This window comes from Pteropus alecto, unplaced genomic scaffold (assembly GCF_000325575.1).
Source record: "Pteropus alecto unplaced genomic scaffold, ASM32557v1 scaffold20, whole genome shotgun sequence".
Taxonomy (NCBI): Eukaryota; Metazoa; Chordata; class Mammalia; order Chiroptera; family Pteropodidae; genus Pteropus; species Pteropus alecto.
The window spans coordinates 46,839,732-46,867,201 of NW_006436298.1; the positions used below are offsets into that span (position 1 = coordinate 46,839,732).

Below are 27,470 nucleotides of genomic sequence, written 5' to 3' on the forward strand. Positions count from 1 at the left end.
AGTGTTCCTATTGCTTGGGCATATAATTTAGCAGATCCAATGATGCTAGAGATAACTGTGTAACTCAGGATACTGTGTTATGTTCCTGACAAACCCAGATATGAAAATCTTGAGATGAAAATCACAGTGCAGACACCCATAGTTCTAAAGTAAGGCCATGTTATCTATAGTAGAGAAATCATCACCATTTCCAAAACAGCTACTGGCACACTCTCAGTAAGATCCTGGTAGAGACTAAGGTTTTGACGTTGGGATCAATGTCAGAAACACCAAGCCACAAGAATAAGTGGGCACAGCAACAATCCATCACAGAATGGAAAGTGGAACCAAGAAAATCTAGATGGCACAATACATAAATAAGTATATCCCCATGTCATCTACCACTATTGTACCAATGCTTCTATTTCAACTAGTACTTGGCCTAATGACTTGCTAATGGAGGAAGATGAAAAATTCAGGCCTGGTTTATGCACTGGCCGGCTAGATATGTTAATGCAACCGAAAAATGGACAGTTGCCACACTACAGCCCCGCTCAGGGAAGTCCCTGAAAAAGAAGAGGAGAAATCTTCCCATAGACAGAGGTTTGAGCAACATACCTGTTAATTGACGAGGTGTGGACAGAGAAATGATCTGAGGTAAAAATACACATAGAATCAAAGGCAGTGGAGAATGGCTTAATCAGGGGCCTGAAAGTAACAAAATTGTAAAGTTAAAGATGAGGAGTATGGGGAAGAGATATGGGTGGATCTGTGGGAATGGGAACTAAGTTTGCTGAGATTTGTGTATCATGTCAATTCCCACCAAAGAGAACATCCACCAAAAGAAGACATAATGCAACAGATGACTCATTCAGTGGATATCAGCCACTCTAGTGTTTGGACAAAAGTTCTTAAAAAGAGTAATTACATTGGCATGGACAGAGGATATGCACATGCCCTAAGTCACAGGGTCCTGCTGCCACAATGCTACTGGCTAACAAGTCAGCAGTAGAGATGAAAACTGAGCCATTAATACAGTTCCATCCCTTGAGGATACCAACTAGCTTCTTGATGCAAATTTTTTAACCTAAACCCATGCTACCTGGGAGAAGCAAGGATTATATCCCCAGTGTGAGTTTCCTTCTTTGCCTACAGTTCCTCAACTGGCAGAACTATCCCAGAGCTCACAGAGTGTCTGATTTAATAACATATGATCCCACTTAATATCACCTTGAAAATCCCATACTGTAAATACAGGAAAGAAAGGGATCAGGTCTGTCATGGACATCATTGTGCTGTCCATGTCTTGCAGAGTTCTAGGCAGTATGTAGGTATTCAATTGATATTTTTAAAAAAGAGGAAGTTTTGAAAAAAATCTATCCAGGATATTCAGAGGTAAATTTTACGCCCTTCTCTATGAACTAACTATATATTACCTACAGTGACAAACCCACTGAAACTTTTAGATGTTATTTTCCAAAAATAAAGTATATTAGTGAATTTACTTTAAATTCTCAGATATATGAGTTAGATCAATAGGGTTTTTAACACAAAGAAGGTTCGAAGAAATTGGCTGTGAAAAAAAATTTTTCTCTTAAGAGAGAAAAAACAAAAAATGAACTTTACTCTCACCTTCTTAAGTAGTTAGCTGTATAATTCATAAACATGTGAGCTGATGCTAAGTTCAAGCAAGGAGTCAAGCTTCGGTATGGCATAATGGATTATACTGTGAATTCTTCGTTTTTAATTTTTTAAAAAGCCATCAAGGAGACTTTGGCTAAAAATAGCTCATAGGACCTGTACTCCACTTAAGCAAAATAATGTGTAAGCACAAATCATTTTGCTACACATAGAAATTCAAGGAGATCATGAGACACTGGATATTATGACCTCTTGTTGCAATTTTTAAAAACAGTGCTTATTTACTGATGACTTTCAAAGATATTTATGAAAATCTGGTCATATAAATTTATTGGAGCAACATTATCTCCATTATTTTAAATAATAAAACTAATTAGCTTTAGTAGTATGGCTATCACAAGTACTTTTCCTACAGGTTTGCCAATCTTCAACTGCAATGTTGCTATATCTACAGAGATTACTGTATCTGCAAGACATAATCAAATGACTAGAAATTGAAACATATGTGGACAGAGGGGTAATGCAAATATTAACTTTCCAAGTGATCCAAAAGTCATTTGGTAAATTATCTGCAATTTGGTATGGATGTTTCTAAAAGCACAGCTTTATAAACAGAGGCAAGCATGGAAACTGTAATATACAAATAATATACTAAAGACATTTTCAGTAGAAACGGTACAAATAAATATTGTTGAAATACGGCCAGGCAGTTAGTACTCTACATTTTCTAAATCTATTAGCTCCCTTCTCAGAGTGTCCCCTTCCTTTTTATCTAGCCTGAATTCCACTGACCATTAGTTCTACCACTCCTTAGCTCCCTGTACCTTGGTTGTGCCCACCTAACAAAATCTCAATGTGGATGAGTCTTCTGTCTAAGTTCTCTGTTCCTACATCAAGGCTGCAGAATGATGCTGAGGAAAAAAGTTCACATGATCAGGTAGAGTATCATGAACACAATATCATGGCCTCTGATACCAATGGGGTCTTAACGCTAACAGATTTCCTCCACAATTTCCATATTCAGCTCTCTTTCTCTGCTCATAGTGGCTATTTCAAATAGTCTCCATTCTCCTCAAATCCCTTTACCATCTCCTCCACCTTCATTCTAAGCAGGAAACTTTGCCTCTACTTCACAGAGAAACTACAAAGTATGGCGGAGAGGTGAAGGGAGGATTGAAGATCAACAAGAAAGTCCCTCAGCTTTATTCAATTGTAAAATCATGTTTCATTCACAATCTCCTTTCATTTTTACTCGCTCGTCCCATGAAAGTTCTTCCTAATGATGGACTAATGGTGAGAATAGGGATTAGAACTATTTGGCAATGTGTAAACAATTAAAATCTTCTTGTTCTTTGCCCCAGCCATTATATTTTAGAAACATATTCCAAGAAAAAAAGGAATCAGAGTATAATAGTTATATTTGAATAGCTAATATTAATAACTTGCTGCATGTTCATTAACAAGAAGTTAGTTAAATATATCTACTGTAGACTGAATGTTTGTTTTCCCCTTGAAAATTGTATGTTGAAAATTAATCCTCAATGTGATGGCATTTGGAGGTGGGGCCTTGGGTAGTTATTAGGTCATGAAAGTAGAGCCTTCCATGAATAAGATTAGTGCCCTCATAAAAAGGACCTCATAAAGCTCTCTTGCCCATTTTACCATGTGAGGACGCAGTAAGAAGAGAGGTGTCTATAAACCAGAAAGTAGGCACTCAACGGATAGCTGGCACCTTGTTCTTAGACTTTCAACCTCCAGAACTGTGAGAAATAAAATTTCTGTTCTTTAAGCCTGGATGGTCTATGGTATTTTTGTTATAGCAGCCTGAACAGATTAGGACAATATCCTAAATGGAATTCCATGAATACTGTAAAGACCATGAATACCATGAAGACTTTAAAAGGCTGAAGGTGCTCTCTATTACTGACACAGAGAGATGTCTGTCCATGATATATATTATTTAAAGCTGAAAAATATGTTTATATACCAGTATTTATATTATTATTTCATTCTAAAATATATATATATATTCACAGATTCATTTTTAAAAACTTGAAAAAATAAATAATTTTCAGATGGAGTTATCATGGGTTAATACTGTTCTAATTTACAAATGTCTGTATTTAATTTTTTTTAAAGAAAGCAGAATTAAATGACCTCATAAAGCTCTCTTGCCCATTTTACCATGTGAGGACACAGTGAGAAGAGAGGTGTCTATAAACCAGAAAGTAGGCACTCAACGGATAGCTGGCACCTTGTTCTTAGACTTTCAACCTCCAGAACTGTGAGAAATAAAATTTCTGTTCTTTAAGCCTGGATGGTCTATGGTATTTTTGTTATAGCAGCCTGAACAGATTAGGACAATATCCTAAATGGAATTCCATGAATACTGTAAAGACCATGAATACCATGAAGACTTTAAAAGGCTGAAGGTGCTCTCTATTACTGACACAGAGAGATGTCTGTCCATGATATATATTATTTAAAGCTGAAAAATATGTTTATATACCAGTATTTATATTATTATTTCATTCTAAAATATATATATATATATTCACAGATTCATTTTTAAAAACTTGAAAAAATAAATAATTTTCAGATGGAGTTATCATGGGTTAATACTGTTCTAATTTACAAATGTCTGTATTTAAATTTTTTTAAAGAAAGCAGAATTAAATCTGTAACCAAAAAATTGTTTTTAATTTAAAAGTCTAAGGATAAAATTCTCTTCCAAGGCTATTGTGGGTACCCTCAGCAACATTATTTTATGAATTATTCCCTTTCTTTCTAAATTCACTATTAGTTGTTTACTACTCTTTCCAATTAGCATCTAGATATGTTCTAGTCTTTCTCATATTTATCTCTCTACCATATGCTACATCCATAAGCGCCCTTCGTTTCACCTCACCTTCACAGGTACCATTTGAATTGTTTCTATGTCCTCACTGCTTTTTTTTTTTTTTTTTAACAGTCTACAGGGATCTGCTTCAGCTTCTAGCATGCCAGTCTTTGCTCTCACCAAAGTCCACAAAGAGCTCTTTGTGGATAAATCCAATAGACAATTTCCTGTTCTCTTATTTGAATATCCTGTGGTGTTTGCCACAGTTAACTGTTTCCTCCTTCAATTTCTTTCTGTTAAAGCCCATGACACCACATTCTTTTGGTTTTCCTCTACCAGTATAGGTACTCCTTATCACTAACTTTTAGGGATTCTTTTCATCTGCCTTCCCCTTAAATGAAGTCCCTCTTCAACCTAACTGCTTTTATCTTTGAGGAGAGTAAAATGGGCAGAGATATATTCTAGAATTAGGAAAAACCTAGATTTGAATCTTGGCTCTTTCACATGCTTAACAGGGACCGTTGGAAAGTAGCTTATTCCCTCTGTCTCTTTTTTCCTCTGTCATAAAACAGAAAGTTTTCTTATAAGATTGTTATTAGCATTAAATACATAATTATGAATGCTGCCTAGTATATATTTAATATCTGGTAGCTGTCATTAGTCTGATTTTATAATCTCTCTTGGGAAATTTCTAATTTTTAACTATAACATGTAAACTAATGACCACCCCCTCTTTTTTCTCCAGCCCAATCTCTCTTCTAAACTTCTAATGTAAACTGACTATCGGACATTTCTACTAGATATGTCATGGTTATCAAAATCGGCATCCCAATTTAATCTCAGTTAGCTCCCTGCCATCTCTCTCTAAAGTCTGTGTTTCTCCTTCAGAATAGATGGTGTCATGGCCACTATTGATATATCATGGTGTCATAGTCACAAAATCCAAATCTAGAAGTTATCGTTAGCATTCATTCCTTTTTTCATCTGTTTATATACCTAGTCCCTAAATCCTGTTGATTCTTCACCACAAATACTAGTAGAGCTTATCTACTTTTGCCTTTTCACCATCTTAGTTTATGACATCATCGTACCTTACCTTGGTAACAGCAAATGGCTCTTAATTGATCTCCCTTACCTCCAGGGTTACATTTTTCTTTCTTCTTCCTCTTTTTATTGTCTATGTATACATTATAGCTAATAATTGTTCTTATTGCTTGAAATTTTTCCACAACTTTCCTTCATATTGGCCTCATCTGTTACCACCACTGTCATTACAGCCTCCCCATTATCATCCTCACCTAAACTACACCCACACTAAATATCGTCAAATTCTCTAATGAGTTGTATATCTCCAACCTGTAACAGACTCCCCCCTTTCTTCAATCTACTCCTTAAACTTCTTACTTGGCTGAACTGCACTCGCCCTTCAGATATTACCTAGTTTTCCCAAATCTTAGCTAATTTCCTCCCACTTCATTTTCTCTCATAGCAACCTATGTACCTCTATCAATGCATTTATTTCAGAAAATGTAATTTTCTGTTTTCATGTTTGTCTTTTTCACTGACGCAATATTTCCGAATTCATGTCTGTTTCTCCTCTGAAGCAATTTTCTCAATAAATGTTACAAAGGAATCACATGCTGCAAAGACATCAACCGTTACAAAGGAATCACATCTTTGCCCACACAACTCAATAAAAGGGTATTATAGTAAAAAAAAAAACTGGCATTACATTATTAACCCATAAGGACAGGAGAACAATAGAAAGAAAGATGGAAGAAAAATTTATGTCAACCAATTTTTGGAAGATAGAAGGCAAATGGTGGAGCGATGACGGTAGAAGAACTTAAAATTTTAGTGCCAAGAGAAGGGAAACACTGACTATAAATGGGCAGATTTGCCCTAAAAACTGCCTGAGAAGTTTAGCACTTTGAACATTAAGTCGAGCTGAAAAGAGAGTATTTGGAAACTTAGATTCAAAGCAGTTGAATAACCCAGGCCCCCAATTCATCTGCTCAGAGATGACTAAGACTCTTCCTCCCAACCCCAACATGCTCCTCTTGCATGGTATGTTTAGATTGGAAAACTTGAAAATAAAAGTTTCAAGATTCAGGAAATTCATGTACCTTAAAAGAGGTTTTGGCATGTGGCTGAAAATAAGGATTAAATAAAATAAATGTGTACATATAATTTTATGGAGAGGATTCTACAAGATGGTGGAGTAGAAAGCACCATAAATCTATCCCCCCACCTAGAGAACGGTTGCACTGGCAGAACCTACCTGATGTAACTATTTTAGAACTCTGGAGTCTTTTGAAGCCTTGAAACTTCCAGGGGAAAGCTTAGAGGATAAACTGCAGTTATTTTAGCCTTAGCTCAACAGTAGCTACCCACCCCCCACCGCCATCCCTGTGGCAGTCGACCTTGCGTGTGTTCCTCAAATGGCTTACACTCAGCTTGTGGAAGCCAGGGTGGGCAATGAGGATCTGGTCCTGTGAATATCTGGGATCAGTGTTCTTATCACTGATTGCTGCTGCTGATCATGAATGTGTAGGTATAGAGGTGGGCAACCACTGTCACACACTTGCCCCCATCTCTGCAAGCCGCTCCACCTTGGTCTGAAGCAACTTCTAGGGGGATTGAAAGGGTAACAACTTTCCCCCTCCCCTTCTTTTTTTCTTTTCCTCCTTTGGGAGCCAGACATTAAAGACTAGACAGTCAAAAGCAACCGCATATGCGGGAAATTTGAATACTGTGCATACTCAAGGAAAGGCATAGACTCAAAAAGACCTCAGAAGACCTTAACTACAATTATACCTGAGGCTGAGCTTAGGAATGGAGATAACCTACAACAACCAAACCAAAACAAAAACAAAAACAAAAAACAGCAAGCTCCGGAGAAGGGACAGAATATGATTATTAGAGTTACCATATTGTTAGATGCAAATATCAAGTTACTGATCAATAAATAAAACGCACACAGACACGAGGCACACAAAGAAATTGAAAAGTATGGCTCATTCAAAGGAACAAAATAAACCAAGAGAAACTGTCCACAAGAAAGATGAACTGAAGGACCTACTAGACAAAGACTTTAAAATAATTATTTTAAAAATGCTCAGAGAACTCAAAGAAGATGTGGAGAAAGTAAACTATGTAGGAACAAAACAGAAATATCAATAGAGAAAAATCTTAAAGAAACCATAAAGACATTCCAGAAATAAGGAATGCGATGAAATTTTAAAAAAGTCACTAGAGTCCACGGCCATACCACTCTGAATGTGCCCAATCTCATCTAAAAAAGTCACTAGAGAAATTCGAGGGCAGATTTGAACATGCAGAAGAAATAATTAGTTAACTTTAAAATAGTCCAATTGAAATCATTCAGCCTGAGGAACAGAAAAATAAAAGTGAAGAAAAATGAATAGAGCCTAAAAGATCTTTAAGACATGACCAAGAGAATTGACCTATGAACTGGGAGTCAGAGAAGGAAAAAAAAGAAAGAAAGCCAAAGAGTAGAGAGATTATTTGAAGAAATAAAAGCCAAAACCTTCTCAAGTTTGATGAAGACATGAATATAAACATCTTCCTAGACTCCAAGAATCTCAATAAACTTAAATTTTTAAAAACCCTATAATTAATATCCTTAAAAAGCTAGAAGAAAACTGCATCGATAAAATAATAAGAGCAAAACAACACACAAATGTGAATTGGATTTTTAACAGCATCACACACAAAAACTAGAAGATATTAAAACTATGCTTTCAAAATTATGAGAGAAAATTCTTTTCATCCTAGAATTCTGTCAAATCAAACATTCGATCAAGTATGAAGGTAGAATAAAGATTCATTTAAACATACTAGGTATTTTTTCTCAGCAAGTTACTGAAAAATACGTTCCAGTAAAATAAGTCTACAAACCAGGAAAGAGAAAATCTCCCCCTCACAGCAAGAATCGGATTGGCTCAACTTGGGGCAGGAATGGGCTTCTACTCCCATTGCCCATGAAAATGGGAGGCAGAGTTATGAATCATAATTTAGTGCAGACCCCCTCCTATGGATGTGGGTTGAGCACACAAAGAAAAAGGAGTTCTTTGTGGTCTAAGTAGACACAAGCACATTACTTTTGAGCAAAAAATTTGATTATCAAAATAGTAATTAATTTGAATCATACAATTTGATAGGAGTGGAGTCAGAGCTGGGACTCAGATTCTTTAATTCCTAATTCAGTCCTCTTTCAACTTGGCTAGCATCAGAACAAGGAACTCGATCCCTGTTGGACATTTTCAGCTAATGATTAATACTAGCCTAGCCTGACAGTAAGTACTGGGTGAGATATTAAAGAATTAAAAAGACAGTACAAATTCAGATATAACTAATGCTTGTCATGCCCTGTGGTTTGACTCTCTCACATATATTTTATCTAAAAGCTTACTATATCCTGGGTGGTATCCAGGGCCACTTTAGGTAAACACAACGGATAGGTAATTAAAAGTTAATATTTATAGTGCTTATTTAACTATTAGAAGAATAGAAAAGGAAAAAATCCCCAGGAACCAGAATAACTTCAGGAAGGTTTGGGGAGAGGTGAAATCTGGTCTGAGTACTGAAGTATAGGGTAGTGTAGCCACAGAGGAGAGTGAGGGTATTCTAGGTAGGGAAATATTCTTGAGCAACAGTGTGGAGATGGGGATCGGTGAACTTTGGGGTTTTGGTGGAGAAAAACTCTGTGGATTATAATTGGACAAATCACAGAGCTTTAGTTGGAAATTTCTGGCTTAGGGGTAACAGAATTTAAAGTTGTAAAATAGGTGACACACACACTTTAGAATACTTAGCTAAATCATATTGCATCATTATGGTGATATGTGTTTTTGCCAGCTCCTTGTGGTTTTTCTAAAGTTTCATACGGCATAAAAGCTCAAAGTTTTCTGAAAGCTCCAAGATGTTATTGGAAACATATGAGAACATAGATGGCTGGAGCTGCAAAGTATGTTACTCTTTTCAACCTATTTATGGGTTAAAAATAGCAGAAACTGAATTTCAGACAAAGCAATAATCTTTACCATGAAAATAAGGAGTAAGCATATCCTTATATGCCAGCTGTGTAAATTATTCCTGTTAAGATAGACCTTCAGTCTCGGACAAGAGAGGGAAAAAAAATCAATATTAATCCACTCATACTTGTAATGGAAGGATGTGGTCATATAAAGTATTACTGGCTAGTACAGGATCACAGTCTGAATTTGAAGACAGATGCTATATGTTTGCTATGGAAACAATAGACCGTAACATTGTATTTGATGTGGAAAAATCAATCACAGCGTTACCAGCTAGAAACTGCTCTGCTTTGAGGCAAGAATACAAAGTACCTCAAGCCGTTGTTAAACAGAAGAGGTTTCATGATTATTTAATCACTTGAGAGGCCAAACCAATTAAAATATCATCTGTCAATACTTTTTCTAGGATTCGTTTTCAGGAATAATAAATGTTTTCTCAGCATCTATTGTCTTGGCCTACATGATGACAATACAGAAATAAAAACCATCAGAACCAAGTTTGTATTTTCCAGCAGGAAGTGGTTTCAGATTTTATTTGGAGATAGAAAAGGTCAAAGTTTCTTCAGGCATTTTTCTGGAATCTATCAAGTAAAACTCAGGGCTTACAAAGGTCTGGCAGTGTGTATCTGAATCACAAATAACAACCAGAGTGCACAAAGCCTTCAGGCTTCAGAGATCTGGTATGAATTCAACTCCGGCTGCGACCACACACATGTGGTGAAATGGTACTCCTCTGGCTGGATTCGGACATTTATTTCCCAATGGCTCATGGAGAAGCCATTGCATTGTTTCTGTATGAATGAAAATAGGTGACATAAGCAGGGAAAGGTGGGAGCTTAAGCTAGAAAGATAGTTTAAGGCATCGAACACCCTCCCAAGGAGACGGAACTTAAAATCTTAAGAGGTAAAGTAGATCCTCCTAAGATTTTAAAGTAAGGAAATGATACAATTAAATGAAATTTTAAAAAATAGCTGTGGTGGAAATATGGATGATAAATTATAGAGGAAAGATTTTGAAAACAGAAATCATGTAGGAGACTACAGCAATTTGCAAAGAGTTTAACTTTATGTAAGGGCAATTATTAAGAGGAAGAGGCAAAGTCGGGGGTATGGAAAAGAGTAGACTAGAATGAAATCATGTAGGTTAGAGAGAATAGAATTGAAAATGATGCTGAAGTTTTTTTCTTTGTGAGACTGGTTAGATATTAAAGTCTTTAATAGGTCTGGGAAGACATAATAATGAGAATTATAAACAAATCTAACATTTAGGGCTTCAAAGTTAATTCTGATAATGCTCACTGATGAAAACAGAAAAGAAGAGAGTGTAAGTTTCATTTAATTTTTGCTTTAAATCCCTGCTTATCCTTTACTGGCCTTTAAACCTTGGAAATATTACTTAACATGACTGAGTTCCACTCCTTTGGCAATTTGAAAATGGGGAAATTATTTCTGACATCATTATTGTGAAAATCGAATGATATCATTAGCCATGTGACTGCCTTGTACTGAAGTAGAAGTTAAATTAATAGTAATAATAATGATGGAGGCATTTTTAAAACCTCCAATGTAAAAAATGTATAATGTATTGAATGTAACTTTTTAAAAAACTGATGCAATTTAAAAATCCTCTACATAGCACTAATTTATCTTAAAGAAAATGATTTTGATCACCTAAAGAAAAAGAATATTTTTTCTTGAGTGAGTTGTATATGCACAGAAAATAAACATACACAAAAAAAGTAATTTCACAACAGTTATTTTCAGCAGAATACAGTTTGAAAATGGAACCATCTTCCTACGTGTGAAATTGTTTACGATAAAAAAATTATTCCAGTCTTTCCATTCCCCCAGATTTCTCCCATTTTCCAGACACTCAGGAGATCTTATGGAAGTAATTAAGTCCTAAAATTTGAGAATATTCATATATCTTAGGATAGTTTCTTATGTTATCTTCCTTACTTTTTGTTCATGCAAGACAGATATTTAACAACTATTTTTCATTCACCTCTCTCTCAGTCTCTCATTCTGTCTTTCTTGTTTTCTCTCCCTCTTTTTCTTCATTCTAATTTTCTCTTAACTTGGCTGAGAAGAAGTATTCTGTGCTTCCAGCTCTGCAGAAAATATGAGAGCTCTCTAGGTCTACAACTGTTGCCTGATTTGCCCCTGTACCAAAAGTATATAGGCCTTAAACCTTACTTATGAAATCATAGTTCATTCTAAATTTGATATTACTTGTCAATCTCTTCCATGTAATGTCTCTTCTTTGACCTATTCACAAATACAGATGCATTTAAACCATTTCCTGCCATGGAACATAAAGATTTTCCATGAACACTTCAACAATTTACTAAAACCTAATACACCTAATTGAAGTTTGCAAAAATTAATTTGGTGACCTTTTTCCTCCCAAATCCATCTAAAGTTGCACTAGTAGACATCACAGAGTAATTAATTATAGCATATAACCCTGCACAGTATCGTGTCTTACATAGTACTACATAGACACTCACAAATAGTTATTAAAAGAAGAGTAAAATGTTTTATTTTACTCTTAGGCTAAATATTTATTCCTCTTACCTAAATTTCCTTGTCTATAAATATAAATAACAATAACATCTATCTCAATGGTATTTATGAGATTAAATAAAATAAGGCACATAAAGTACAGCACACTTCATGGAGTAAATCTTTAATAAATAGCAAGTTTTTCTATTGTCTAGATTAATACTGTCCCATAGAAAAATAATGTGAAACACATAGGTAATTTCATATTTTCTAGTAATTACATTAAAGTTTTTTAAAAAATCAGGTGAAATTTATTTTAATGAGCTATTTAATCCAATTTATTGAAGATAATATGTCAACATGTAACCAATACAAAGTTATTGATATTTTACATTCTATTTTTCAAAATATAGCCACACAATCCAGTATGTATTTTACACTTACAGCACCTCTCAATTCAGATTGGCCACAGTTCAAGCACTCAATTGCTACATGTGACTAATGGCTACTGATTTAGACAGCACAGGTCTAGATGCTCATTGACTTTGGATGTTAGTGACATGCAACTCTGGGTGAGTCACTCTTTATAAATGGATTCAAAACTTCAACAAATAAAAAAAAAAAAAAAAGAAGAAGAAGAAGAAGAAGAAGAACAGGGAAAAGAAAAACTAAAGCTCTAGCTCCAGGAAATATATCAGGACCAGGGTCCTGATGATCTTACTATTCTCTTGTTAAGTGACCTTAATAAATACTGTGTTTCAAGTAAGTTAATAATAATAAGGATAATACTGTTTGAATTTAGAAAAAAAATAATTATCATATCTTTAAAAGAACCGTGGGAAGTCTGCCTTTGCTTTAGAAAAAGCATACTTTGAAACTGGTAAACATACATAGAATTCTAGAGTAAGCTTGGTTCTCACAAAGACAAAAGACTCACACAATGTTTAAAATGTTCTTAAAATATTTTTAAGAATATTTTTGTTCTCAGTATGCTCAAAGCACAAAAGCTCTCCTGGGGCCCACCCTGGGCTTACTGGCTCAATGCACCCTCTTAGGCAGCTAAAAAAAAGAAAACCCTTGCACTTCTCATCTTCACGACATGAGCTGATCTCACAAGCTCTTTACATGCTTTATTTACTATTCATTTTCATTCTTGGGAGAGAAACTTGAAATATTTATTCACGGGATATTATTCTTTGAAAAATGCTTCCTAAGCTGAGGATTTAGTAAATGGTAGGAAAAAAAAAAAGTCTCTGCAACAGTCAATGTAATTATTATCCCTGAAATTGCATTTTAAAATAGTTTAATAATGAAAAGAGTTTTCTGCAAAACCAGGCAAAGAACTAAGAGCATAAAGAGGCTCAGAAATCCAGAGTAAGTACGCCTGTCGGGCTGCATGTATGCAAACACACACTTAATTCTTACCTCAAGCCTAACAACATTAATCATGTCTGTAAAATGATAACCAAAACGACAGCTCTCGCTCAGGAGTTGGCTGTACAAGTAAGCAGTTTCTAGCCATAACCCACCACTCTGAGCAAACAACTGACGGGCAGCAGTCCTTTTGTCAAATTCTGACAAGTGAATCAATAAAAAGACACAGCAAAAGTTCAATCAGAACAGACACCACTAATACGGCTGGCCTTTTGGGACCCACAGGAGTGTGGAAGTGCTTTTCCATGTTAATTTCTCTTCACTACCCCTTGGGGTTATCACCTTCTCTGGCCCCTGTTAATTAAAAACTGCCTCCTTCTAAAGTTCCTTGGCAGGCATTTCCCTCGTGTCAGCCTATTCTGCTGAATGCTAAAAGAAATGGAGGGAGGAAGATTCCAAAGCTGAGAACGCCACAATGCCGAAACTGCACTCCTGTCCTCCCAAAAGACTGAGTGTATAAACAGATAATTTTTTAATGGAATCCCTTATAATTGTGAACAAAAATTACGCATGAACAATTAAAGATAACACTGTATCAAAGTCAAACAAACAGTGAAACTAGTTAAGCAGCTAGGTAGGCAAACCAATAAGGAGATAGGCAATCTTGGTATACTATTTTTCAGGTTAGCCTTATTTTGGAATTTGCTGATTTAATGCATTTTAATTGTATATACATTTCTCTTTTGTTAATTCAGCCTAGCACTTAGTTATTGCATTCTTTCTCTTCTCATATAGAGATAAATTCATCTCTACCTATTTGCTAGTCTTCAATTAAGAACAGGATTAACCCTAAGGACCAGGTTACTTTGTGTTTGTGCCAAAGCCTACTAGAAATGTTTAGACTTAAAAAATCATAGTTACGGCTTTCACCCATGTTAATGACAAACATAAATTACCTATGTGGCTCATTGATGGTCAGATTATTCCAAATTGGTTATTTGATGAAACATGCCTTTATTTTACACCCAAAAATATGACAACACATTCAAATAATACAGAAGCTCATGTAGTAAAAAGGAAAGTCTCCTGGTTCACCAAGACCATCTCAATCCCTTATCTATCATTAACTATTAGTGTAATTTAGATTTTCTCATGCATTTACAAATACACACCTGAATATGTGATATTCTCTTGTTACTTATGTAATACAACCATAAGGTCTACCTTTTTCTACTACTTACTTTTTGACTTAATAACGAATTCTGGAGCTGTTTCATGTAGCTTGATCTCATATTAGACAGATACTTTAATAAAATATTTATACATGTCTCTTTAGATAAATTACTAAATACTAGGCAGAAATTTACAAATTAAAAAATTTGATAAACCATGCAAAATTGTTCTCCAGAAAGGCTTTGACAATTCCGTTTCCACTAACATTGTATAAGGTCATCCATTTTCATTTTACATTCTCTGACACTGGATATTATCATGTGTTTTAATATTCTGCTGGTTGTGATTCACAGGACTTTAGTGAAGATCTGTGCTTTTAATATCAATCATGTACTCTCAGCTATATAATCTCTGCCAGACATATCAATACTTACAACAAATCACATCCTCCACCCTGAACAAAAGAATATAGCAAGTCATCACTTCTCTATGTTGCTCCAATCTTCTTTATTATTATTATTATTATTATTATTATTTATTTTTAAATTTTGTTGTACTATTTTTGATGGTTTTTCAGGAAGAGATCCTGACTAGTAAACTAAGTAAGTCTTGAGATGCCCAGAGATTTCATTTTAATCTCACAATTAAGCGTTTATTATATTACTATATAGATTAAAAATACCTTTCTTGAGGGTGATGATAACAAGCTGGTGGACTAGGAAGTTCCAGGCTTTCATTCCCTCATGGAAACATCAAGTAAACAGCTACAGATTGACTGAAATAGCTTTGTGGGAGGTCTGGAAACTAGTCAAGGATCTGTAGCAACCATGTAAACAGCCAATCAAGAAAAGCCCATGATCAAAATGGTAGGAAATTTCATGGTGTATTTGCTTACCCTTACCCCTTTCTTTCTCTAGAGTGACATGACACAGTCAGAAAGAAACTGCCCAATTCCAAGTTTCTTCCCTTAGGATGGAAGGAAATAATGCAACTCATTTGCAACATTCTTACCTTTCTGTGGCTGCCCAAGGGACTGATTTCTGTGTTGTTTGACTCAAAACTCAGATAGAAATGGAAGCAAAGGCTATCGCAGTTGGGAAACCATGAAAATCTGTTGTAGACACCATGCACAAGAAAACTGCATGGAGATTGCAGACCTGCAGATGCCTGCGGGTAAGAGATTATGCGCAGAAGAATACAATAAGACATCTAAAGTCCCAAGAAGAAGCAGGGACGAAACTCAGGGAAATTAAGACACGGCAGAAGAATACAATAAAACATCTAAGGTCCCAAGAAGCAGGGACGAAACTCAGGGAAATTAAGACACTTAAAAGCAGCCATTTATATGGAATAACTAGGGGAAAGGTACACACAGAGGCTCAGGGAAAATGAATGCCCAGAAAAGGGCTGAAAAGATTTTAAGTCACCTAACTTGTCAATGACCAGAAACTATGTTGGAACATTTGCAAATATTCTAATTGATTTGTGTTATAGATTGAGTAGGCAAGATCACCAACATGACTTAAGGTACATGACCATGTTGGACTCCCAGATAATATTAAAATTGACTACCAGGATAGAAGTGAAACACAGGTAAACAATAACATAATTACTTATATTTATAATATAGAAGTTAAGTTGTCCCATACTCAGCTACTACTCAGTACCTCTCTCATTTATTAAATTATTTGTGTGATGAGCTGCCTGTACTACTAAATTAATAGATTTTTGAGATGGGTAATGCTTATTCATCTTTGTCTCTCTCAATTCCTATCACAAAAGTTTAAATATTACATGTATTCAATAACAGTTACAAAAATTGATTATAATTATTGACAAAAACCTATAAGCTATCCAGGTTTTAGGCAAAATAGCTAGTTCTTGCCTTACTCCTTTGTATCCATACACAACCGTGATAGAAAAATAACAAGTATCTCATAACTGCTATTTGGGAGATGGTATTACCGACCTCATTTTATAAATGAAGAAACTAGGGCTCAGAGATGTTTATATGATTTTGCTCATGACAACCCAAGTATTTACTGATAGATCTAAGATCCACAAATATTCTAATGTACTGCCAACAGGAATTGGGATATCCATAGATATGACTTTTTTTCTTATTTTGGGAAATCTGATGATTAATTTCCTACTTTCTCAAACCACTAGCTCCAGTATCCATACTGTCCCTTACCCATGAAATTTCCTCTAGGCTCTCTTCTTTAAAGCACTGCATCCTCAAACATTTTAGAATGGACACAACAATCAAGCATACATTCATGACCGTATAATATTTTACAAGTTAAAAGAAAGCATTTGTTGATCCAAGTATTTCACATCAACATATGAGTCCTACAGGACTCTCTCCATATATTTCTATGGATATCAACTTCTTGAAGTTCGTACACACACAACACTGAATGCTTACAGAATCTTTGATATATGTGCTATTAAATTCTTCTGTACTGGATGAAATACTTAGTGAATCAATCATTCAACAATAACAATAAAAACATAGTTTTTCTCATTAATAAAATAGTACCTTGAAGGTTTACTTTTATAAAGAATTATACTAAACATTAGTTTCTAAAATATACATATATAAAACAAAAATAATCAATTTGGTCTTAAAAAATTGTTGTAACCATCATTGAATGTAGGTTTTATTGAATAAGTATAATTTTATGCTCACTAATTTTTGGTCATGAAATGAATAAATGAATAATAAATCCTTAGTTGGCTAGAGGCTATGAAAATTTGAAAAATATATCACCTCCAATACCTTCTTTTTCAAAATTATATCATACAATAAATGATCTTATTACATTACAAAAACCTATAAACCTTGTGTTGTATGTAGACCTATGTGTGTGCCCTGGATGTCTAGCGTGGGTTACTCAATGATACTTGTTGAGTAACAGCATCTTTTTTAATATATATATATTCAATTACATTTAAATAACATTGGATCAGACAGCCAATTCAGTATATTTTAACAGGTGTCCAGTCAATTTAGTAAAATTAAGCAACCAGTTAAATGTCAGTCAATTCAGATAGTAGCTTATCTGGTAAAAGTTCTCTTAACTCTACCCTATTTCTGGATCTCTGATAGACATAGGTGAAATTCCGTCTTATTATTAATTTAGTTGGAAAGTTTCTCAGGAAACCTACCTTTCTAGAACACTTATTTTCAAATACATCTTGGATGCAATTGTATTTAACACTTCTAGACCAGTTAGCATTAAAAATTTAACATCCCAATTTTATTAAAGAAATCATATCACAAAATTTTCTTTGCTTTAAATATGAATTTCTAGTCTCTTCAATATTTAATGAAGATCTGAAAATCAAAGATTAAAAGGAAACACTTTCAGAAACAACATATCACAGAGACCAATTCAAACCTTTGATGTTATACTTCATTTTATCCCAAGAACAGTAAATTATTTTTGACATGAACAAGTGTATAAAAGACTATTTTTATCAGAAAACCTTTACCTGGAGGAAAGTAAAGCATATTGTTTAACCTTCCTGTGTTTAGAATTATTTTAATGCCTGATAGAAATGTGTTGTCTTTGCTAAAGTTTCATATTTTTAGGCCAAATGGGAAAACAAAATTCATTTGTCCTTCTATGACAATTTGCTTCTTTGTCTAATTTCTTTTGTTTCTTTGGCAGCTAAAACACCTTGAAATTACCTTCTCCAGCATGGAAGAATAATTTTTTTTCCTACCTCTAACTGTCAGAGTGATTAGAATTTTAATTAGCAAAGTAGAATGCAGAGAGGGAAATGACTGAAAAAAAAAAAAAGCATACAAAAGATTCTCAAGTGGAGGAGAAACAAAGGGGCAACCAACACAGCCTCACAGCTTGATTGTTACATCCGTGATGTCCCTCCATCCTGAATTCCCTGTGACTTAGCACACTGTTGTCCTTTAGTCCCCCACCAGCACGGGGTGGCCAGTGCACTACTAAACGTTATTCCTAGATGTCACTCAAAGTAAAACAAGCACTAGAGTGACTCTATTTCAATGCCAATATCAGCCTCTTTAATTCACTTTTCAGAAACCTACCGTGGCTCATAAGTTCAGCCACGAAAGGCAGATCCACAAAGTATTCAAACAAATAAACACTCATAGGTTGGTGATAACACTCTCAAGTTTTAGAGACATTTCTTCATTCACCGTATGAGGCACAGCAGGCATCTTTCATCAAAGAGGCTCTCATGAAATACAGAAAACATATTAGTTGTTAAATGTGCCATTAATTGGCTAAGTAGGAGTCAGAATATTTCAGAATATTTCTGAAAAATCTAAGAAAAACCAAAGTAGTCTAAATTTACATTACTATAGATCTATCTATCCATAATCTATCTATCTACCTATCTATGTACTGATCATCTATATTACTGCAATAGTATTTTATGTGTGTGTGCTTGTATATATATACATGTATATATGTCACCCAATTCTGTTATAAAAGTAGCTATGAAAAGCCACAGAATATTGGGGTCCTGTGGCTTTAAAGTCACCTGATCTAGCTTTGATTCTGGCTCTGCCAGTGCTAGCTATGTATCCTTGGAAAGCTTTTTAAACTCTCATCTTCAGTCTATCATATATTCAAAGTAGATAATATAAAATATATGCCCTGGAGATATTGGGGGAAATGACTGAGACAATGCACATATAGTAAAAAATGTAGACAAATAACTGGCAGTAGATTATAAGTAATATGATAACGGCTAAGCAAGAAAAAAGAATTAAAAATTTAAATTGATCCTTAAAATAAAGATTTTGATGGGCAAAAATGGAAGCTAGCAATTTCAAAAATAAGCAAAACCACAAAATAACAGATTATACCTTGAGGATGATAAATAATATAAGAAATGTAAGGATCATAAGAATCGATAGTTAGAAGAGAAATTTGATATAGTAGACTGGGGCGAGAATGCAATGTGCCTTAAAATTTATGCCAGGGTGCTTGGGACTCCATGCTGTAGGCAATAGAATGTTTAGAGGAAAGGCATGACACGAATAGTACTATATCCCAATAATATTACCAGATATCAGTGTGTATTATGGACTGAAGACAGGAAAAATCAGTTAATAATCAAAGAGAGAAAATGGAGCTCTGATGTTGGTAATTAGAACAACGACGACAAAACGAGAAAAAAAGAACAATGATAAGAGAGATGTAACTAGAAAAGCCAGATTTGCCATCATATTGGGTGATGGAACAAGGAGAAGAAAAATCAATGACAAGTATAACATTTCAACTCTAGGAAACTAAAAAGAGGGATGATATATGTAGACATAGAGGTTATTGCAGTTTTCAAAACAGAAAAAGAAAATTTGCAGGGAAGGATAGAAAGTCTCTGAGTTTATATTTGCAGAATGGAGTATTCTCAAAATTGTTTCATGAACACTGTTCCAACTAAGTTGCTGCCAGACAGAAAATAAGTTCCCCTTTGAAACGTAACTAGTTCACTCATGACATTTAATTTCATTTTATTGGATTCAATTTTAGTTGGTTACTAAAGACCACTCAAAACACCAGGAGAATTCAGCTTAATTTGTAAGTAGCATAATGTGTAATACTTTATTATTTTTAAGATAACACTGTTATTAGTATTCCTTTTACCAAACTTATAATTTAATAATTTAGAATTCGTTTTTATATTGAGAGTAGGATTAATTTGGAATTGATGTATTTAGGATATTGCAAAAAAACCACATATTTATTCTCTATCATAGAAAATTGAATTAGAAATACATGTGTTACAAGCAAAGACCAGTTTACAACTACCCATCCAAATTTGTACTATTTTCTAACTATGATAGGCAACAGTGATTTAAATTCCATTTTATATACAATTTGTGTTTCAGCTGAAATCCAGATTAAAGAGTTAAAAGCAGAAGGCTTTCAACAAATGGATCATTGTCCAAGCTCTAGTAAATGTGCTACTGGTGTAACAAATTGGTTTGCTGACCTTTTGTCTAGTAACATAACGCATGACATATTTGTAATTTATGGAAATCAATCCACGGAGAATTTTTAGTTTTATGTAATTATAGACCAGTGCAAGATCTAAATAAAGGTGAAAAAAAGGTCTTTATGAAAGTCATGGTACACTGTTGATAAAAACTAAAAAGCAAAGTTCAAACCACTGATCCATGCAATGCATCTTTAAATACTGGTAAGAGGCCAATAATTATAGTTAAAGTCAGTTACCAGCTGTGTTTTATTGCATACACTTTAAGGCACCATTGAAACTGCAACGTTATACTCAAGAACACAGGGGGGAAAATCGCAAGGCCAAATCTATCACCTACTTACAAATTGTAACAGTGCTTGGCAATTTCCACCTTCTTTTCTTAAATGCTGATTTTAGCAGGTAGTCACCAACTTAGATTATCTCTAGAATCAGCACAGCCTCCACCTGACTCAAAAGCGCTGCTCTGCTTTCAGCAGATCTCAGTTCAAGTCTGGCTCTTTCAGATAATGAAAGTGCTACAGTAAACGAGCTATTCAAATTTCCTATGAGTACATTGAGATTTTGAGGCGTTTTGAGGATTAAATGGGTAATAAATTTAAAGTGCTTCGAACGGTGCCTGATATAAATACTAATCTCTCAGTAAACATTAGCATGTTTTATCATCATGCTCATCATCATTGTTATTTATTTTAGTAGAAGTAATAGAAGGGAAATTTATCTGTTCATGTTCCTCTTTCTCATCTCCCATTGGATAAAGTCTGTCCCACTGTAAATTAAATTCCTTGCACTTCTGGGTTGTTCACCAATCCCTCAGATAGCCTCTAGAAAAGCCAGAGTTTTTGCCCTCTAGTGTGGCTCAGAGGCATGCTCTACTTTCTCTAATTTCTAAGAAATGTAGGTTCTCTCCTGTTAGAAACATCACATATCTTGCTCCTTATGTCTAGAAAACTCCTTTTCTTTGCTTGACTAACTCCTATACATACTCATGTCTCCCTCTTCCAAGAATCTTTCATTTATGCCATCAGTCAGGATTAGCTACCCCTTCTACCTGTTCCCAGGGTATCCACTCTTTCTTCTTCCCTCAGTACCCACCACTCATCAGTGTAATTGCCTGATGACTTTCCTGTATACTTCTAGGCAAGTTCTCTGAGTGCAGGGACCTTGTTTATTTTGCTTACTACTATATCCCCAGCATCTACCAAAATATCTAGCACACAGAAGGTGCTTAACATTTTTAGAGTGCTTGTTTTGCAAAATTGTTGTGACTACAAATGTTATTTAAATGCTTGCCACAGTTGAAATATATTAGGTACCTAACTCTCCTCTTCCAATGCCAGAACTTAGTATGTGCCTAGGCACAAAGCATCCTCATTTTCTAAGTCACTCAGTACTTCTTTCTGTCATCAATTTGGCATCTATTTATACAATATATTTCCAAATGTAATTCCTTTATCTCACTAAACTTTACTCTTTTTCATCTTATTCAATGAAGTATGTAACAATACAAAAAATAATAATTCCATTATTTAGGACAATCTAACTTATATCAGGTAGTATGAATTAGTATGTGTTATGAACTGAATGTCTGTGTCTCCTCTCTTTAAAATTCATACTTTGAAATCCTCACCCAGATTGCAATGGTATTTGGAAGTGGGACCTTTGGGAAGTAGTTCGGTTTAGATGAGCTCATAAAGGTGGGAATCTTATGATGATGATAGAATTAGTGTTCTTATAAGAAAGAGAGAGACCAGAGCTCTTTTTTTCTCCACCACGTGAAGACAGTGAGAAGGCAGCCCTCTGCAAGTCAGGAAAAGGTTCTCACAAGGAACCAAATATACAGCACCTTCATTTCGGCCTTCCAGCCTCCGAAACTGTTATAAAAACATGTCTGCTGTTTAAACTATCCAGTCTGAGGCATTTTTAGAGCAGCCTGAGCTGACTAATACAGCATATATTTGTTACGGTAGCATAAAAAAAAAATTCTTACTACTTTGTACAACTTCCAGTTCATCTTTTTTTCTGGGACTTGAACAGATTGAACAGGAACATTTCTAATCACTGTTGTAAACTGAAAGAACTCTAAATGGTCTGGCATTAATATAATAATATTAAATAATCAAGACCAAAAACGACACCTTAACTTTCACTCACAAATTATTATTGACCAGAAATAGTCACATGACCCTATCCAATCATATTGAAGTGAAGAAGTACAATTTTACCAAGTGCCTAAAAAGTAGATGAATTAAAATCATTGGCAATCAAAACTAATGACTACTACATGGTCAAACTTCAATATTTTAACTATTATGGTAAATATCTTGTAATCATTCTCTGTAAAAAGTGATGTGTCAATATGTCATGATCCTGAAAGTGCTCTATATTTTTTCCTTCCCTAAATATATAACCTCTAGACCAAAACTAACTGTGAATACCAAGTTTTCCTGAGCAAAATAGCAGGAAAAAAAAGAAAAGAAAAGAGAAAACAAGAGAGAGAAAGAGAAAAAGGAAGGAAAATGAAAGAAAGAAAGGAATGAAGGGAGGGGAGGAGGAGAGAAGGAAGGAGGAATATTAAGCCAGGAAAATAGCCTCAAAGAATAACCAACACATTCCCAGGCGAGAAAAAGCTGAAGAAGTTCATCACTACAAACCAGTATTACAAGAAATGTTAAAGGGACTTCTTTAAGAAGATAAAGAAAACAAAGCAAAACAAAAATATGAATTAGAAAATATCACGACGAAAAAAAAAATCTCACTGACAAAGGCAAACACATAATACAAGCAGTGGATCAACAAACACTAAAGCTAATACAACAGTTAAAAGGCAAAAGTAGGACGATCATGTATAATTACAACAGTAAATCAAAGAATACACACAAACACACACATACAAAAGAACTAAAAAATAATGACATAAACATAAATATAGAAGGGGTGAGCAAAAATGATGGTTATTTTAGAATGTGTTTAAACTTAAGTGACTACCAACTTAAAATAGACTACTGTAAGCATAGCTTGGTATATACGAAACACATGGTAACCACAAAACAAAATCTACAAGAGGTATGCAAAAAATAGAGAAAGGAAATCAAACACAATACTACTGAAAGCCATCAACATATAAGAGAAGAGAGCAAGAGAATAAGAACTACAAAATCAATCAGAAAGCAATTAATAAAATGGCAATAACTACACACCTATCAATAATTACTTTAAATGTAAATAAACTAAACACTCCAATCAAAAGACAAATAAAGAAGAATTGGCATACAAACACACACATACAGCAGAATATTACTTGGCCATAAGAAGAGTGAAATCTTACCATTTGCAACAATATAGATGAATCTAGAGGATATTATGCTAAGTGAAATAAGTCAGACATAGAAAGATAAATGCCGTGTGATTTCATTTATATGTGGAGTATTAAAAAAAAAAAAGGAAAGAAACAAATAAAACAAAAAAATTCATATGTACAGAGAACAAATTGATGGTTGCCAGATGGGAGGAGGGGTTGGGGTCTGGGTAAAACTGGTGAAGGGATTAAAAAGTACAAATTGGCAGTTACAAAATAATCATGAGGATATAAAGTATAGTTTAGTGAATATAGTCACTGATGTTATAATAATAACTATATATGGTGTCATGTGGGTACAGGACTTATCAGGGTATCACTTCATAAGTTATATAAATATCTAACAACCTTGCTGTACACCTGAAAACAATACTGAATGTCAACTGTAATTGAAAAATAATAAATAAAATGAGATCATATGGGGGTGCCCTAATTCAATATGGCTGCCTCTATAGGGAAGTAATTTTCTCTTTCTTAAGCCACCCCCCTCCAAAAATAAAAAAAGAGATAATCAACATCCCTACCTAGAGTTTTAAATGAGTGCTTCCCAAGAAAAATATCAGGGACATAAATCTAGTTTAATGATGTCATAATTCTAAAGATTGCTTCCAAGGAAATTAGAGCTCCATGTTCCTTCTAAGATTTACCCTTAGAGATGGCACACTTAAACTGAATAGTTTCAGACAGTTTAATAAAGAAACTATTAACAATGAAGTGTGGGCAGATTTGGGACAAAACAATTAGTACAGATCCCTGAGGCCAGAAGCAGTGAGAAGTCAGTTAGCTCCCCCAGGCGTAAATGGACAAGAGAAGGAAACAGCTACATAAACTTGGAGTGAACAGCTGTCTAGAGGGACCCATCTTCTGAAACCCATGGCTCTTGGTAAAGGAATTATGCCAAATTCCACTGACCCAGCATGGAGAAAACTACTTTATTCTCATCCCACAAACTGATCACCAGCCAATAATCCCACTGCTAAATTATAGCCAGGGTACAAAGTCTGCAGACGCAGTTCATGTAGCTCAAGTCTTCCAGAGCAAAAAATTGAGTGAAAAAAATGGTGGAAATGGATTAGGAGGGGCAACCAGAAGACGTGCACAGCTCGTAAATTTCAGCCGTATCTCAATTTACCAGAAAGTATACTCCCTTTACAAGTTGTCTAATTCCCAAAGCTCAGTGTAGATCACTCATTTGGTGTGAAAATTTAATGTGACATGGGTCTCCAAACTATTCTTATTGAGAATAGGCTTCCTTTCATAGCATTGCCTCTTGAGATGGATCTCAGTTTTCTAGGTATATTTGACACTTGATGATGTTGCCATTTTCAGGAATAGGGGGTAGTGTTTTGCCAATAAATATTATTGCTAAAGAAGAGCAAATGTGACATTGATTCCCTATCTTTATCAATAAGAGAGGAAAGAAAAATTGCCAGCTCCCAACAGAAAAGCCGAATCTGTGTAAATTCAGCTCTCAGAATTGGTCCAGCAGGCTCAAAGGCATAAGCCAAGCTGGGGAACCTAGTTAGTCAAAAAGTAACTCACGAACAAATAAAGATAACATGGTTCAAAGGGATTCAGTGCCAGAATGTTGCTGCAGAAATGATTAAATATCAAATGAAGAGTCTTTGCACAGGTTTACACACCTCAGCCCCCTCCTTAAACAAAGTGGTTACACTTGTTGGGGACAGTTAGATAGAGTCCTTTGAATGACAACACAAGTCCTTTAAATTGCTGGAAAGAAAGAGAGAAAATTTTAAGACCAAATGGTATAAACCTTGTTTCTTTTATCCCCAGTTGCCTTCCATATTGCTAGTTCTAACCAACATTCCTTAACGAGAGAAATAGATGCAGATGGCTCTGACATCCTCTGAGCATATCAACTAGGAAGAATGATGTGCTGATAAGCCCATGTGGAAATAAATAAAGATAATATTGGTTTGCTTTCCAAGAAGACAGAAAATCTTTACAATTTTTTAGTATAGCTGAGAAAGCAATGTGGAAAACTGGAATTTATGCATTTTTATGTCACTATATGGCAGAAGTTTAGAACCCTTGCTGCATCCTGGAGTTACCAGGAAAGCTTTTAAAAATGCTGTGTCCTGGTTTAACCTCCAGAATTCTGATGTAAATAATCTAATGTAGGATCAGCCACTGGTATTTTTAAGTTTTCTAGGTGATACTCATGACATTCAAGTTTGTAAACCACTGTATGCAGGAATGAGATTCTATCAAGTATATGAGACTATTCTTTAGGTATTTGTTAAGGAGCCAAAAAAAAAAAAAAGAAAGAAAGAAAGAAAGAAAAAAAGAAAGACAGCTGTTTAGTAAGCAAGAGTCATTTCAAGACTTGAAAAGATCTTTTAAAGAGGGGAAATCTGAGAAAGTTTCACAGTGATTTGCAGAAGGCAATAAAGGATAATGTTTAAGAACATGAACTTTGGAATTAGAACAACTTGACTTTGAGTTTCATCTCTGCTATTTACTAGCTTTACAATTTGAGAAAGTGTCCATATCTGTCTAAATGGATATAATAACATCTACCTTATACAGAGTCTGTGAAGTTGTGTGTGTGTGTTACATGGAGTCAAATATGTAAATCACCATGAGACTTTGCTCAGTAATTGACAGATTCCTTGTCTTATCCAACCATACTCCGAATCCACCCCTTTTACATAAATATATGAATAATCCTGATAGCCACCTAAAACCAACATCAAAAACGAATCCGAAAATAAGCAAGGGAGTTTATCAACTGAACTAAAATAAAAAATTCATGATATGAAAAGAACATTACAGCTGAAATCAAGCTATCATTTTTATGATGCACTCATTTATTCAAAAGCAAGTGTAGTCATCAGTTTACATATTCCTAAAATATACCACTCTCGTCTAGACTGAATTGTATACAGAGAAAAGAAATTAAGGGATTTTATTCCAATCCCGAAGTGCTAAAATAAGTCCATCCTGAAAGAAATCCAAGAGAAATATAAACCTTATAACATATCCCTGATCCGATTTTCACAATTTGAGAAGTAGTTCAAAAAACCCTAAAGAGCAACTTTTTCCAAAGAAAAACATTCATGTTATAACTCTTGTTCCACAAACTAAATCCAAAGAGGCTGGGTCAAATTTTATTAAAACTCTGAGCCACATGGAGACGGCTGAATAGAACTTGAGCCTTGCACAGCAAATGAATAGTTTTGTTATGTCAGTAAAAGATCTCCTTGGCCATCATCTTTCAGAAGTTACAACCGGTGTGGGAGGCATACTACCCATTTCTCCAGCCTCTAAAAATATTTCCTTACAGAACAGTTTCTCTGTAAGACAGATCTGTTTGCTTCAGTTCCCCCCTGCTCTATGCCTCACGTGGGAGTACTTGCAAATAGAGCGCCTGGAGGGATCAACACAGTTTTCTAAAGCAAACATAACACAAGTGCTATTCATGGGTTACACACTCCACAGCTGTAATACAAAATGTGTAGGAGCAGCCCCTAATGGCATTCAAATCATGTACTAACAGTTCTCAAGTGTCAGGTGTTTTTCATTTTCT

At 34.8% G+C, this 27,470-nt stretch overlaps 1 pseudogene; it reads left to right on the forward strand.

The window, feature by feature from the left end:
- The first annotated feature begins 505 nt into the window (after window positions 1-505).
- Window positions 506-27,470, forward strand: part of LOC102880086 — a 41,719-nt pseudogene continuing 14,754 nt past the window's right edge.